The sequence below is a fragment of the Strongylocentrotus purpuratus genome, unplaced genomic scaffold (genome assembly GCF_000002235.5).
Source record: "Strongylocentrotus purpuratus isolate Spur 01 unplaced genomic scaffold, Spur_5.0 spur5_scaffold_11, whole genome shotgun sequence".
Classification (NCBI taxonomy): Eukaryota; Metazoa; Echinodermata; class Echinoidea; order Camarodonta; family Strongylocentrotidae; genus Strongylocentrotus; species Strongylocentrotus purpuratus.
Genome location: NW_022145596.1, coordinates 19,616,447 through 19,634,058, shown reverse-complemented (window position 1 = coordinate 19,634,058; position 17,612 = coordinate 19,616,447). Strand labels below are relative to the sequence as shown.

At 39.4% G+C, this 17,612-nt stretch overlaps 1 long non-coding RNA gene across 1 annotated transcript; it reads left to right on the top strand.

The window, feature by feature from the left end:
- Nucleotides 1-5,614: 5,614 nt before the first annotated feature.
- On the top strand, nt 5,615-15,916 carry LOC100890011. Its single transcript, XR_004063440.1, has 4 exons — nt 5,615-5,709; nt 9,518-9,637; nt 11,045-11,119; nt 15,104-15,916. It is a non-coding gene; the product is annotated as an uncharacterized LOC100890011 (long non-coding RNA).
- Nucleotides 15,917-17,612: the final 1,696 nt, after the last annotated feature.

The window sequence follows — 17,612 nt, the reverse complement described above, 5'->3', positions numbered from 1 at the left end:
CCCCCACTGAAGAGTGTGGCTTAATTTGTTTATAACGTCACCTACCATCCCAGTAGGCCTATAGCTTCCTGAGTGAGCTGCCAAAGGGATTACCCGACCAAGTACCAAGTCACAGCAAGTTTAACACTAATCAAATTCATGCACGACACATAGACACTGCACTGCACAGTCCGATTACAAACAAGACACACAAATGGATGTATGGGCCCGCACAATGCAGTTAGTTACGCAAAGTCAAAGGATCGTAATCGCACAGTAACGCCGACATTTACAACTATTTTCAATAGAACTTGAAATAATCTAAAGACACACTTCAAACCAAAATTTTCCCATCGTATTTATGATGCATCAAAAATTATAATACCACACGGAAAATGCCCTTTTCAAGACATATTTCGATGCCGAAACCTGACATTGTAACTCACCTCGTCCCTTCTACTTGACCCGGCACCGGAAGTGAGGTCATCAAATATCAACGCTACACAACATGTACAACGCGCTAGAACGTACCCCACCTAGGACACTCTCATGTATAGTTTATTTATTTATGCATGTATGTTCACAATTTCACAATTCATTGGAGTTAACATCAAATGAAAAAGAACATAATATAACAAATTTTCATTTTCATTCTTACATTCCATTTGAATTGACTTCACATGAAAAAGAATATAACAATGTTAAAAGACAAGTTGCAACTATAGACCTATATATTTTTATACAGTTGAAAGAAGGTGATGAAACATAAGCATATAGAGCTTGAATCGTTACAACACCTTTCAAATATATTAAATATATGACAAATAAAATTCCTAAGGGGTTATATTTACGCTTTTTACAAAGAACAAGAAAAGAAGACAAAAAGGGGGAAAATAGAAGCAGTATTATGTAAAGTCTAGTAAAATGTCTTATCAAAAGAGTATTAAATGTATGTTCGATCATGAGAACTGATATATTATACTCGATCTATGATGATAACAACTATAATAACCCCTTTCTCTTAAAACAGCCAACGCCTTTCAGATTTTCAAAGAGTTTACTTCATTAGACCTATAGCTGGCAGTGGCGGATCCAGGAATTTCTTACCGGGGGGGGGGGGGGGGGGCAAAAAATGGCGGGGGGGGGGGGGTGAAATCAGTAGCGTATGTACGTAGGATTTTTTGGGGGGGGGGGGGGGGTTAAACATGATCGGGCCGAAAATTTCGCAACGACTCAGCCGGCCGCTAAATAAGTGGGGGGAGGGGTTAAACATATATATAATTTGTTTTTGGTCCAAAAAAAGTCGCAACGACTCAACCAGCCGCTGAATAAGGGGGGGGGGGGGGGAGGGGGGGGGGGGGGGGGGGGGGGGTAAGAGCATATTTTTTTTGGGGGGGGGGGGTAAGGGAGCATATTTTTTTTTTTGGGGGGGGGGGCAGGGGGATGCGCGTGCACCTGTGCCCCCCTAGACCCGCCCTTGCTGGTTACAGTTAAGTTTTCCTTATTAGAGGTCAACTTTTCATATATTAATTTACTTTGGAGTTTATGAAATAAAATATTGTTGCAGCGGGTTTTTCGAGTGTTTTTCCCCACGAACAAGGCAAAGGCACTTCATATAAAGAAGGGCCGATAATTACATCAGGTAGATGGCTTCAGGCGCGGATCCAGGATTTCTTAGGGGGGGGGGGCCCACTTTTTTTTTTTGGTCCGAAAAAAATCGTAACGACTCAGCCAGCCGCTAAATAAAGCGGGGGGGGGGGGGGGCAGGACACTTTATTTGGGGGGGGGGGGGGGTCTCGAAATTTGAAAATTTCCGAAGCGCGGAAGCTTTTACGTTTCATTAAATCATTAGAAAAAGAAGACGATTCGTTGTACCGTTCTCGACTCTTAATCCTCGTCTTAATTCATCCCCCTCTCCCGCGCAAAGCTCGGAAGCTTTTATGTTTCATTAAATCATTAGAAAAAGAAGACGATTCGTTGTACCGTTCTCGACTCTTTAATCCTCATCTGAATTCAGTTTTTCCCTCCTCCCTCCCGCGCGAAGCGCGGAAGCTTGTACGTTTCATTAAATCATTAGAGAAAGAAGACGATTCGTTGTACCGTTCTCGAAAATAATCCGTCTGAATACAGCTTTTACGTTTCATTAAATCATTAGCGAAATAAGACTATTCGTTGTACCATTATGACTTTTAATTCTTGTTAATTCAGTTTCCCCCCCCCCTCCCACGCGAAGCGCGGAAGCTTTTACGTTTCATTAAATCATTAAAGAAAGAAGACGATTCGTTGTACCGTTCTCGACTCTTAATCCTTGTCTAAATTCAGTTTCCCCCCCGCTCCGACGTTTCATTAAATTTTTAGAGAATGAAGACGATTCGTTGTTCCGCTCTCGAAAATAATTAGTTTCCCCCACCCGCGCGAAAGCGCGGAAACTTTTACTTTTCATTAAAGCTTCGACGTTTCATTAAATTATTATAGAAAGAAGACGATTCGTTGTACCGTTACCGAAAATTATCCTCGTCTGAATTAAGTTCCCCCTGCCCTCCCCCGCGCGTAGCGCGGAAGGTTTGACGTTTCATTAATTCGTTAGAGAAAGAAGACAATTCGTTGTACCGTTCTCGACTCTAATCTTGTCTGAATATCAAATATGTTCTTTGTCTATTCCCTTTTCTTCCTACGTCCTCTTCCTTTATACTCCTCTCTTTTTTGGCCGGCGTTTATTGGGGGACCATCCCACCGCCCCTGGCTACGCGCCTGCTGTCAGATGAACAATAATGTTGATACCTTGTCCGCCCCGGAAGCTCAGGGGTTTAAGGTTTTAATTTACGTCAGTTTAGCATTCAGGGGTCCGCCTTAGCGCCCTAGACGGGGTCCAGGGGGGCAGAGCCCGGAAGTTCAGGAGTTTGGCATTTAATTACGGTCAGATGAGCATTATTTTGATATCTAATTGTTACGATGGCAGGTCACTAATTGGCTTGGGGTTCAGGAGGCGGAGCCCCGGAATCTCAAGGGTTTTAGGCACTCAATTACGGTCAGATGAGTATCGAGGGGCCCGCCTAAGGGCTCTTGTTGGGTCCAGGGGCAGATCCCCCGAAGCTCAGGGGTTTTAGGCGTTTAATTACGGTCAGATGAGCATTTTTGATACCTTATTATTTGTGACACTAGCAGGACACTATTTGGCGTGGGGTGCAGGGGGCAGAGCCCCCAGAAATCAGGGGTTTTAGGCATTAAATGACCGTCATATGAGCATATAAGGGCCCGCCTTAGGGCCCCGTGGGGAATCCAGGGGGCAGAGCCCTTAGGATTTTAGGCATTAATTTTAATGGTCAGAGAGCATATTTGATACCCCATTATAATGTGACACTGGCAGTTAACTACTTTTTCTTTCTCGCTCTCTTTCTTTCTATTCTCTTTAATATACTTTTTCAAAGAAAGTGTGGGGGAGGGGCTCGAGGATCCCGATCCCCGCCGTTCCGCGGGCCCTGATATGTAGGCATCTCAAAAAGCATTTTCTTGCCTGGCTGTCAATTTAGGAATTTGTCATTTTCCAACAAACGCATGAAGTGAGGAAAATTATCTCATTTCAGCATTATTTGTTAACCACCGTTATGGAATTATAAATAAACCACGTTTTAATTCTATTTATCCACCCCCCTCCCCCTATCAGTATGCCAGTGCCCCCCCCCTCCGATCTACACTTGTTGGCGGGAAAATTGCAACTGATATCCCCCTTCTTTTCTTTTCTTCTTCCTATTTTGTCCTTCCCTTTATCTCCTCTTTATCTTTTTTCTTTCCCTTCCTTCCTTCTCTTTTATTTTTTATTAGGGGGGGGGGAAGGGGGAGGCAAGTCCTTCCCCCCGATCTCCTTCTTCCTTCTTTTCTTTCTTCTTCTCTCTTTTTTTCCCTTCTCTCCTCTTTCCCTTCTTTTCCTTCTCTCTCTCTCCTTTTTTTTTTTTTTTTTTGCGGGGGGGGGGGGGGGGCCAAGGCACGCTCGGCCCCCCCCCCCCCTGGATCCGCGCCTGGATGGCTTGACGACCACGGGACATTTGTTACTTTGGAGGTCACTCATTTTTGTCGCCGGTTTTATTATGCATGTATAGGCCTATATATAATTAGAAAATGGGCAAGCATCAAACATTGCCTGGATATAGTCCGTGTTTCGATATAGGCAGAAAAACATGCAATGATGGAATATATCGCACAGTCATGCACATAAAGACGGTTAGCCTTAAACTATATCTATTTATTTTTGTCATGAAAGGGATAATCTAAGGGCAGTTCATATAGAGGAGGGGGATTATAGCCTCAGGCGAGTACTTATTTTACCTGTTGATAGGGGCATCTATCTAAGTTCACTTGGAAGAGATTTTACTAGTCGCATGATGGGGTAAGTGAACATCGTCTATACAGAAAACTTGATAATACTTTTTTTTTTTTTGGGGGGGGGGCGTAATAATAGAGAGCGCATTAATAACACATGTAGTAAAGGAATAAAGTACACAAATCGATGAACAAACAAAAAAATCAAAGTGGGTTTAGGGCTGGGCGTTTGTATTTTACCAACGGGGCATAATTTAAATGTCATTCAAAGAGGTCATCAGTTTTTAACTGACGGATATATATAGGCTAATAAGAAAAGCATAATTTCTTTTTGAACGCAATTTAAAAGTCTGAAGAGCAAGCATTGGGATGCACAAGTTTAATGTCTGCATTCGATTGGTTGTTGTTGTTGTTGTTGTTGTTCAATTGGTAATAGTTTAATGGCGTTTATTCAGTATTGAATGTATACGCCATATCTTCAGTTTTATAAGAAAATCAGTTATCCATAAAGAAAACTGAAATAAAAATGTGTAATGTGGTACTGTGGGGACCGGGGGGGGGAGGGGGCGGCAGTGGCGGATCCAGGGGGCCCAGGACCCCTCCCCTTGGAAAAACTACAGTTCAAAAACACGTTAATTATAACCTTTTTCTGGAGATGGGCCCCCTCCCCTGGCGCTCAAGGGGGGGGGGGGGGGTGCGATTTTTCAAATTTTCGAGGCCCCCCCCAAAAAAAAAAAATAGTGCTCACTACCCCCCCCCCCTCCCACTTTCACGAATTGGGCCCCCCCTCTTTGGCCCCTCCCCCGCCGGCTGGATCCGCCCCTGGGGGGGGGGGGGGGGGCTCAGCCTTGTGCTTCATGATATACTAGGGGGGGGGGGGGAGGTAAAATAAATATGAATACCCTATTGTTATTGTATTACTAAAAATCAACACGACCACAGATTTAGCACGTACAGTCAACCATCATTTTAAATAATAGTTAACATCTCAACTTTCCCCTTTTTATTTTTTCTTTCTTTCAACATTTTTTTATGTAGCCTTACCGAATAATTTTAATTAGCATCTCTTCTTTTAGGTTTGCCTGAATAGACCATTTCGTGATGTAACCAAAGTAAAGCATACGTCTTTGTAAAGTGCCTTGATACTAAATATTTCATTCACCTGTTACAAATAATTGTATTTCAAAGGTCAGTATGCAAATTGCACCTAGCAACAGCTGATATGCAATCCACATACTGACATTGAAATATAAGCAATTATTCGTTACAGGTGCGGGAACAGGGGGTGAATACAATAATTTGCACTTTACAAAGACGCATGCATGTTGAGAACACCATCCTCGCCTATCTTGCTGGACGAATTTCGGTCAGCTGTGTTCACAATTTGACATGTCTGCTAGAGATTGAGCGCAGGTATGTGTTATTTATTTTCTGTTTAAAAAAAACACATTTTAGTCTCTTTTTTTTATGTGGAAAGTAATTACACGTTATGCAATATTCCATACGTTTTGATTAACTCGCTTTCCATTTAATTTGAGATCAGGCATGAAGCCAGAGTCGGAGAATTTGTGCCCGTGCATGTGTTGGCTTCTTTCACTTCGGTCCCACATCTTGCAATTACCGTAGTGCTATACGTGCCTAACTTTAACTTTGAGTTGTAACCTCACTGCCGTGTGAGTCAAAAAAAGTTTACACTCAGAAAATGGTCATTTATTCTAAAAGTCAGCTATGAACGAAAGGTTATCATACATGTTTTGAAGAGTGTTATGTCTCAAATCATTTGGTAAATGTTTTGTGTGGTATGTGTGTTCTGCTTGAATAGGAGGCAGCTGGTTGGGGTGACGTGACTCTGCGCAGAGCTGCCAAGTCTCCCGGATCCTGCGGGAGACTCCCGGATTTTGACCCAATATCCCGTTTTCCCGACCCCATGCAAAATCTCCCGGATTTCCAGATTTTAAGTTGTATTATTTTCATAAACGACTGTTTCACAAGACTAGCATGTTGAGTTCGTACGTACGTATACAAAACACACGGCAATTCTGTAATATGAATTTTCCTGTTATCCAGTCGTCGAATATAAATTTACCGTGATATCGTACTTTATTTAACAGCGTAATAAATGAGAGTTACGCCGAACGACTGGCGGGCTAATCTAACAAACCATTGGGAACATGTGATAATGTGAGTGGTGTTTGTGTGATAGCAATTCGCCTGCTTGCTCTGCCGGGCGCTTCCTCGCCGGCCCCCGTAGCGTCCCGGTACGTTGGTGCCGGTTTCCGATCGGTCGCGTCAGAGCAGCCAGAAGTTGCACTGATACAACAAGCAGACTTTGTCTGCTGCGATCGGCCCAAAAAACTGCACATTTCAACATCAGTTTTTGGATTGATTTGGGGACTTTTGCGATGTGATTTTTAAGTGGATTATCATTTGATACCAACATGGCAGTGTTACTGCAGAGTGGATTTTGAAGCCGACTTTTTTTTCTGATCTCCTTTGCCGTTGGGAACGCATCGATATAACTTGCATCTTCCGAAGGCGTAAGTCAACTTTGTCCAAAACAAGGCTGTATTTTGCTCTCTGTTTGAGTATTAAATATCATCCAGGACAATGTCGAAGTCGAAATATTATCAGAAATATAAAGATGACTACCACTTGGAATGGCCTTGTGTTGGGAAATCTACGAAAGGCGAATACTACGCATTTTTACAGTTTGCGGCGCAGATATCTCCATCAAGAGTGGGGGAAGAAATGATGTATTTCGCCACATCAGGGGAACCAGAGATCCTGAACAAAAACTGAGAATAGACAAGAAATGGTCTGCAATTTCAAAGATGGAGGATGGCAATGGCTCAAAGAAATACACACTTCTGAGCAAAGTGATGAAATCTTTGCTTGTGATACCACATTCCAATGCTTCATGTGAAAGAGTTTTTAGCATTGTTAGGAAGAACAAAACTGATTTCAGGGGATCAATGAATTTGAAAACACTTCAAGCACTCCTAACAGAGAAAATTGCCAACACAGATGTCCCATGCTACCAAAGGGAGTATAGCAAGGACCTCCTTAGCAAACTCAAGCAAGCAACCTACCAGTCACTTCAAGGAAAACCCTCAAGCACACCCCAGTCCTTGCCTTCCACAAGTACATCCCCCATTTCACAATAGAGGTAACAGGAGTTCATAGTCTGAAATATGATGTGAAGTTCATATGTTATCAATTGTATGCAAATAAAATGTGCCATATCAAAGCCTTCCATTTGAGAAATCATTGAAAAAATGTGTTCTAAAAGGGTTTCAAAGAGGCTTAAAACCAAGAGCTTTTGGGGGCCTGCCCCCTGCCCCCCCCCCCCCCACCAGGGGCACTAAAAGGCCATTCTTGGTTCCCGCCAACAATGAAGTCGTTCGATGCTGCTCTCTCAGAAATCTCCCTGATTACCCAAATCAAATGTTGGCAGCTCTGCTCTGCGTCAAAACTAGTCTAGCTGGAGAAGGAGTTATTTTTAGTACTTGCACAATGAACACTTTTTAGTCTTTACTACCCAATTCTAAAACCGTTTGGGACCTCTTTTTTGGAGGCTCACACAATGCAGCATGGCACATTCGTTCACAGCACTACACAACAGTACGAAAATACTCTACCCAGAGGACTGTACTTGCACTGGAAGAAGAAGAAGAAAGAAGAGGCATTTAGTTTTTGCGAGTGCAAAATATTGTGCAAAAGTATTAATAAAGTGACAAAATCTTTTGAATTGAAGTCAGCAGGGCGGTATTCTGCATGTCGCTAAGGCCTAAAAAAAGATGTTGTATTGCCCTTAAGATGTCAAAACATGGGTCGGTCGGTCGGTCGGTCGGAAATCTTTAAAAAAAAAAAAAAATTGTTGTTGTTAACTCCCTCTTTGGGCTGATATTTCCCAGTTTTGAATGTTTTTCTTCTAAAAAACAGTTGAAAAAAATAAAAGCTGACCATCGATGTCATTTTTTTTGATCTGTCACAAAGGGCAATACAACATCTTTTCTTTAGGCCTATGGATGGCAGGTGGTACATGCTAAAGTGTGTTTCTAAAGTTCTCAACAGATGTGGCTATTACAGACTGCTGGTCGAGGGCATTCCATTGTCACTCTTTTGAATAATTGGCAGAGCTTTGTTTGGCCAAGCAACATCTTATGAGTGCCAAAGATTGCTGAATAAAATAAACTGCTCAACCATCTGAAACACCTGAACCAAATAGCTTGTCACCATAAGTTTATGAGAGAACGTCCATTCATTTGAATGCATTACAAAAAAGGTTAATTATGAGGAAACTATTGTAAGATTTAATTTTACTGATCCAAATGGTTACTTGTTTATTTTTACTTTAGCTTTCCACACTGTTATGCTTCAGCGCACTCCTGACCTACATGCATTGTCTGTTGTCTCCTAGCTCTTGGCTTCTATTGTTCTGTCCCTATTCATTCATCCTCATATACATTACCTGTCATAGCACCACACACACACTCTTCCTATCTCATGGCTATTCAACCCAGCACACTATAGCACATGTCACTTTATCTTTCTTTAGGCTTTCTATTGGTTACTTACTTCATGTCCAATCTTGTGATTGGTTGTTACTGTTTTATGGACTGCATGTCAGCCATCTTGGCAGCCATTTTGTAGATGTATTAAAATATAGCAGTGCAGCTCAAGTCATCAAACATGTAAGACTAGTTTTGTCTTGTGTGTGTCCTTACATTATTTTCATGCATTTTACAGGTGAGTATCCTACATTGTCATTGAAATAGAGGCCAGTGAGTTTTTCACAAGTTGTACTACTCTGACATTACTATATTCATCAAAATGGTGACTTCTGTTGGAGAATGGCTAGCAAGAAAGCTGCAAACTTTAGAGAGATTGTTTTTCCGTGCTAAGTATTCAAAGGAGTAATTAATATCAAGGTGATTTTAACTGGCTCACAATTGTTAATAAGGCTATCAGCTAACATTTGTTGCATTTCATTTTCCTTTAATAGGATAAAATAGTAAAAACGGAAAAGAAAGTCAAAGTCTATGGAGGTGAAAACCATCTCCTGGTGCATTGCATGGCATGCAGTGTAGTGAAAGTACTGTGCTAGGTGAATAAATGTGGGGAGGGGGGGGGGGGGTACAATGCATTTCATAAGAATGCCCCTCCCCCTTAAATCATCATTTTGTATTTAAAATGTTTATTCCTTTATCAACATTTACAGGCAGCAGTGTAGAGGGATCAGAAGTGGCACGCAGGACCATCTCAGAAGTGGCACGCAGGACCATCTCAGAAGTGGCACGCAAGACCATCTCAGAAGCATGGGAGATGAAGAACTTGATAGGTAAGGTCTTTGTAAATTTTGTTCTTACGTTCCTTGTTACAAATTATTTTGTTCACCCATTACAAATAATTATATTTCAATAATCAGAAAGCGATTTGCATGCATTAACTGTTACTAGGTAGGACAAACATACCGGTATATGGATTTTCCTACCTAACAATATACAATGTACGCAGTTAGCATTCTGACTATTGAAAATAAATACAATTATTCGTAACAGGTGCTTGAAATGATTTGTTAAAGGGACTTGGTAACATTGTTAAGATGATAGATAGTGGTGCTAAGGTAGTGACTTCAATGCTAGATGTACAATTAAAAAATAATGTGAAAATTTGAGTGAAAACGGACCATAATTCATGGTACAAATTGGGAAAACTGAACTGATCGATTCCTTAATTCTCCCAACTATATTATTACAAATTAATTACATTTTAGGTGAATGTAAATCATCACAAAGCAATAAAATGGCTCTACATTCCATTCCAGACATTTAAGTGTTGACAGATTTTTTATAGCCTGTTTTATGTTTTTTTTTCATGGGAAAACGGTTTGGAAAATTCAAAAATGGTTGGGAGAATTCACTTTAAATCACTGTTAGAGTGTGTCGTACATCGACCTTTTCAAAGCAAACCATAGATATCTTCGTGGTTTGAGAATTTTTTCAGGATTTTTTGCATGTCAGGGTTAGTACAGTAGAAGGAATATAGTAAGTAACATTAAATATACAAAAATTAAGCAATTTTTTCATCAACCTTCACAATGATACCAAGTCACTTTAATAAAGATTTGTGCATTCAATCTGATTACATTACAAAATAGTCTATCCTTTAGTGTAGCTGCTGTAATGTTATGAGAAGAGGTGTAACAATACTCTTAATCTATTTGATGAGCTCATTATGCATTATGAAACAGTCATGCATAAACATTTTGAAGCAATCATGCAGAAAGCACCCTTCAACACTCTTAGCAAGTTAGCACACAGATTGTGTGATGTATTCAATGTGTTTAACTATGCACACATTCAACCCCCATACACTGCTGCATGTTATGTCCATGGGATGAAGCACATGACCGCCAGCCTGCACAGCCGAGGGGTGAATATGTTCTAGCTGCAAAAATAAACTCCTGGGCAGCGTCTCATGAAACCATCATAAGTACAAGTTCACCGACATCCCATTGAAATGTGTGTATTAAGTTTAACACCCATTTCAATGGGATGTCGGTGAACCTGTACTTATGATGGTTTCATGAAACGCTACCCTGAACCACCAGCAAAAATATGTGGAGTTTTGGACGCACTTACTGTACATCTAGTTTAACCAAGAAATCACTTAAACCAACTAGTACAACCCACTTTTGTTTGACAGCTACAAAATTACAATTGATGGAATTCATATTTTCTTCCAGACTTGCTGCAGCGGAATTGCTCAATGAAGCAGGGAGAGGCAAAGAAAGAGCTTCAACGATGGGACCTAATGGCTGGTGAGATTTGAAAAATAAAAATAAAATAGTTGTTTTAGAGCCTTCATAATTTGTTTTTCTCAGTTTCTTCAGTCCACCTTAATGAGAATATACACGTACACAATGAATGAAATTTATTTAGTTTTAGCAAAAGATTGAACAAATTGAAAGCAAAATTGAACAGCATCCAGATTGGGATTTGTCATGCTATGCTGTTGTTATCCGGTTGTATTATTTAATCTGTTGTTGGTCATTAGCGCAGGATCTTTTTTTTGTGGTGGATTGAGGTCTATGACTATCTGATCATTTTTCATTCTTTATAACATTGTCTGCTATTTCATTTTTAATATGCCATAGTTTCGTTTTGTCATTTAAACTTTTTGTTTTTAGCAGATGTTTCTGCATTTATTAATAAATCAAATACAAAACATTCAAATAACAAGAGTATATAATATAATTTATTTACATAAAGAGCGACAACTGAAATACACACACATAAAAATGCATATATAATTGAAAACCTTAAAGTATGGAGGTAAGTCAAAGAATCAAGATAAATGCAAAGGCCAACTATCATAAGCATGAATGCTCGAGTCGATAGCAGCTGGGAAGGGGGGGGGGGTACATGACGTTGATATAAGAATATGTAGGAGAATAGAGTTTCACCTATAAAGATTTTGTTCTGGTTTTGTTCAATGTGTTCAATTAGCTGATATCTTTAATGCAGTATTTATTTATTAAAGTCTTCTTTATGGCCCCTTTCTATCTCTGATATTGATCTTCCAAGAGGCCCTGTCTATACGATGAAAAAAACATTAAAAAAAAATAATGTATAAAACATAATAATTATACAAACATTTAAACAAATACAAAAACTATACAAAATAAAGATATGGAACAATAATGTAGCATAGCTCCTTAAGCAGTTAACTTTGAAAATATGACAATACAAGTTAATATAATATAAATATAATAAATATGAATATGAATGGAATAATCAATGGATATAAATTGCTTCTTGGAGAGCATTTACGATATCTAACTATTTACAGCGCCACTTGAATGACTTTAAAGCCAACATACTCGTCTGTAATAAACTTGTATCTTTCTCTTTCCTTCACCCTTTGGCACAAGCACTGATATATATAACTGTTCCCCACATATATGGATGGTTGAAATCGATAGGCATTATTGTATGTTTTTAAAGTATGATAGTCCAAAGTGGCCCTGGAAAGCGAATCCCAGGAGATCCCGCGAACAGGAATGGATCGGTACATGAAAGTAGGCGTCCTTGAGATCAAGCGAGATGGCCCAGTCAGTCCGATCAATCGTCGGCAAGAAGAAAGCCAGCGTTTCCATCCGGAAATGTACCGAGGATGAAAGTGTTGATCACCTTCATGTTCAAGATCATCCGCAACTTCCCCGAGCGCTTGGGGATCACAAAAATTGGAGAGAGACACAGATGTGGGTGGTCTCTCATGTATTGAAAGTATGATAGTCCAAAGTGGCCTGATGTTGCCAACACACTCTTCTCTTGTGTCGTGTGGTGCGCTTGCATCTTTTTCTCTTCTTTCGCCGTTTGGCACAAGCACCGATATTTCTCTGTTCCCCACATGGATGGGTGATTGAAATCAATCGGCATCTATGGATGGAAAACATGAAAAGATATATGCACATAAAATGATGAGATATATTTTTTATCAAATTTGAACCAAAAATCGAATTGACAATCATTGTGGAGTATTTAACATTGACTGACATTACCATTATATTCTTGGACAAATATACCATACATAATGATTATACGTGCAAAATAAACACAAAGGAAACAATAAATAATATTCAATTCAATACAATAAAGTCATTTCTATAGCGCTCTTACAAACTAACTGTTGTTTCACAGTGCTTTACATAAACATTATCAAAGATTCAGTTGTTGTTCATGGTCAAAGAGGAGAGTTTTGAGACATTATCTGAAGACATCCAGCGAAGGTGATAAACAAATGAAACGTGGAAGCTCGTTCCAGAGTCGAGGAGCACATGCCTGGAAAGCATTGTCGCCAGCTTTGGTGTATGTTCAAGGAACATGTAGCACTAGCAGTGTAGCAGTTTTGACATTGGTTTCATTACTTATTTCAGACAGTTATCCAGCATTTGTAACAGCATTTACGCTGGCCCATTTCGTTGGAGTTCCAGGATGCACTCCAATCCTCCGCAGGACTTCACCAAGCTTGATGTTGGAATTGGAAAAGCATACATTTTAATACTTGGCGTTTTTTGTCTCTTTTCTGGTGACATCTTCACCACCACATGTATAGCATGCCATGATGCAAAAGAGATCTGATGTAATGGAGATTGCATGCTTTCTCACATGCTATATTTCTCTGTTTCTTTCTCTTCGTTTCTCTCCCTTCAATTTTTATTTTGCCCATTTCTGTTAGGTTACAAACATGCATTTACATCAGGCCTGATTTACATACCAATATTTATAAAGCGCATAATAAACAAAAGTTTCTATGTGCTGTACAACCATGAATGAAAAGAATATAATCACACAAAAGGAATAAACAAAGTGAAATATACAAATCTTATAACTACTAAAATGACATACTTTAACATAGTAAATAACATAATAAAAAGATAGCTAACATGGTCAAAACAAATTACATAAGTGAGGACAAAATACGGTTTAAGCTAATTAATTAAGGCCAAAGAGGTGCGTTATTAGTACAGATTTGAATGTTACAGAAGTGAGTGCCTGTAGTATGAATTTGGGAGGTTCTCATCCAGGAGATTACAAAGATGGTGGAATGATAGGTCTCAGAAATGTTGACATTGGTTTCATTTCTTACTCCAGACAATTATCCAGCATTTGTAACAGCATTTACGCTGGCCCCATTTAGAAAAACTGCCAGGATCCACTCCAATCCTCCGGAGGACTTCACTAAGCTGTATGGTCGAGTTTGAAAAGCATACATTGAAATACTTGGCGTTTTTTTCCTCCTTTCTGGTGACATCTGCACCACCACATGTATAGCATGTACTGTAGATGCCATGATGGAAAAGAGATCTGATGTAATTTATCCGTTTCGTTCTTTCTCTCCTTTTCTCTCCCTTCACCAACTTCCCTCCCTTTGAATTTTATTTTGTCCATTTCTGTTACGTTACAAACATGCATCTACATCAGGCCTGATTTACATAGTAATAATAAGAATAATACAATATTTACAAAGCGCATAATAAACAAGTTTCTATGTGCTGTAGAAGTATGAATGACAAGAATATAATCACACAAAAGGAATAAACAAAGAGCAATATACAAATCTCATTACTACTAAAATGACATACTTAACATAGTAACTAACATAATAAAAAGATAGCTAACATGTTCAAAACAAATAACATAAGTGAGGACAATGTTTATCCAGGGTTTTGTCTGTACATGTACATGCATGTGTTGTGGAGTTCATTTTCCTAAACATCAACATACATTTTTCTTCTTTTCATGAACATATAAATCATTATCCTCAACATAACCAAGATATGGCCACGATAAATTAAATCATATACCGTGTGTTTAGTTCATTTTGTTAAACATCAACATACATTTTTTTTCTTTTCATGAACATATAAATCATCATCTTCGACATAACCTATATACATATGGCAACAATGATAAAGTAAAAAAAATATATCGTAAACAAAATTACGAAGGAGATTATAAATGTTTTACTTGTATTTCTAGATGTATATTTTGTTTATTTATTAAGTTTTATTTAAGTAGGGTGGTTCCATCCCAGCCAAAAATAAATTTAATTGCCTGCTCTCCAAGGAAGCCCTACATTTTACAGGTACATAAAATAACATCACATTTACTAAAAAACAACATACATCTAACACAGAACTACGTAATAGTATAATAATTAATAGTATGTTTACATCTATCGACTGTGACTTGAGAACATTTAATGTCTTTCTCTTTTTTTTCTATTGCTCTCTCAACAGGAAGAAAAGACAGGTCAAGACCAACAAAGTTTTCCTGAAGAACACGTTGAGAGGGGTCATCTCTGGGAACCGACACCAGTCAAGCTCTAGAGTTGAGAAACGGCACAAGGATGGTTCTAAGCGAACAGACACAAATCTTGATTATAAAGATGAGAATAAAAGTCAAAAGCTGGATAGGGGATCGCATCATGATAGGCTGGAAGGAACGTACCAAGAGAGGGACAGAAGGACGCTGGGACATTCTTCAAGAAGGGATGACTTTCATTCTAAGGAATCTTGTAGCCAGACAAATTCTAAATCTTCTGGTGGAAGGGAAAAGAAAGACAGATATCACAGAACAATATTTTGTGAGGATGCTTCATGTTCACCTGATAAAGGAAAAGAATGTAAAACAATTTCTAGGAAGTACACTTCAGCAAAAGAAAAGTGATGGACTATTTCTGCACAATACCATCATTATTTGAAGGCTGCAGCTACAAGCGCCCTTTTACAAATGAAAGCACAGTACCTTGATTTTTTTGAAGGCTGAGAACATCAATTTGCTTTTAGATATTTTCAATACAATTTATTAGAAATCGTGAATTGGACATTACATGTATCTGGCAGATACATGTAAATGTGCATAAACACTTGTCTTTTGGATAAAAGTGGAACATACATGGATAGGGACATATTCAAGAACTATCATTCCATTTTTTTGCTACCAGAACTGAAGATACATGCTTCTTTAACTTGCCTTATTTATGTCAGATTGTTATGGACATTGATGTATGTGTACTTATTTATTATGAATAAATCTTAAAGTGAAAACTACAAGGTTTTTGTGATTTTAAAAATAGTGCTGTATGTATGACAAGAGATGTAAGAAGAAAGGAAGTTGAACGTCATGAAAAGATTGAGCGAAGAGAGAGAGGGGGGAAAGAGAGGAAGAGAAAGAGGGGGAGAGAAATATAGGGAGAGAGGGAGCAGGCCCGTAGCAGGAGTTTGATGTTTTTTGTTTTGTTTTGTTTTGTTTTTTTTTTTTTGGGGGGGGGGGGGGGGGGGGAGGGGCACATACATGTAATTGATCGACGTCCTGGGGAGGGGTCTTGAAAAGATCAACCGATCTTGGAAATGTTAGGGTGCCCCCCTCCCCCCCCCCCCCCCCCCCGTGGGAGGGAGAGAGAGAGAGAGAGAGTGTGTGTCACTTTGCAATTACAAGGTAGCAATGGCATCGCTTACTTTATTTTCTAAGCTGCTGTGGTTGTATGTTGAATACTGCCATCTCTTGGCAACTACTTGACGACTACTTGACTAGATGTTCAGAGAAATTATGGCGGATATAGCCTTTGGCCACTTCGTTCTTGAAATTACCTTTTTAAATGGAAAAATGTGGAGGAGTGTGGAAGATGAAAAATTATGTCTTACCCCCCCCCCCCCCCCCCCCCCCCTCCCATCCACGAGCCCCTTTTCCAGTCAATCAAAAATCCTTTTGGAGGACAAGAACCATTGCCAATCCCATACCCACACATTCTCAACATAAATTTTGTTTGATACTCTTTTTCGTTCTACTTGTTTTTTTTTCTCCAGCTTCATCTCCTGCGAATAAGGGATTGGTGTGTCCATACCTTTCTCATTTCCAAATGTATATGCCCCAACAATTTGCAGGCTTTTATACATGACCTCATGAAAAGCACTTTTGTTGGCACATCTCTCGAAATCGGGCTGACGGCTGGTCCGTGCACCTATTTTTCTTTCTTCTTAAATAAATTATTCCTTCTCTGTTAGCCCCCCTCCCCTCCCCCCTGGGAAAATTATCATCACTTAAACCAGTCCCACTTTTGTATCATCTAATCAAGTGAAGAGTTAATCGATTTATTTCTTTTCCATGGAGTGCTTTAAATGTGTCATACAAATTTGTTAGCTTTTCCCACCAGGCAGTTTTGGTTTTACACTTTTGGAAGTATGCCACCTGCAAACAATTTAGCAGTATTTATTGGAGGTTTTCCCGCCCCACCTATTTGCGTTGGGGAGCTTGATTGTGTGATTAACCGAGTGTCGCTGAATCCCCGATGATGATTGATATTTTATCCCCTATTTGTGAGGTGTGAGAATTACGATGTAGGGTAAGCAAAGACGGTGAATTACGGAGCATGCCTGTCCTAGATAGAATAATTTAGTGAATATTAATTTCAAAGTAGGTCTTTTTATATACCATTGGGAAGAAAAGGCGAACTGTGAACTTTTAATGTCTCAATATAGTGGCACCTGAATCCAACACCCCCTACATTTTCACCATAACGATAGGCCATTGAACCTTTACAATATATTGTAACCCTTTGGAAAAGGACGTTATTCAAAAGGGTGAATTGTCGTTTTGTCTACCAATTCGTCCATTACCCGACTAGTCTACTCCCATACACCCCCGTCTACTATCCCCATGGACTAATAATAATTTCGTATACCTATCATTTGGTCTAACAACCATTTGGCCTAAAATTCATTTGGTCAAATTTCCATATGGTCTAAT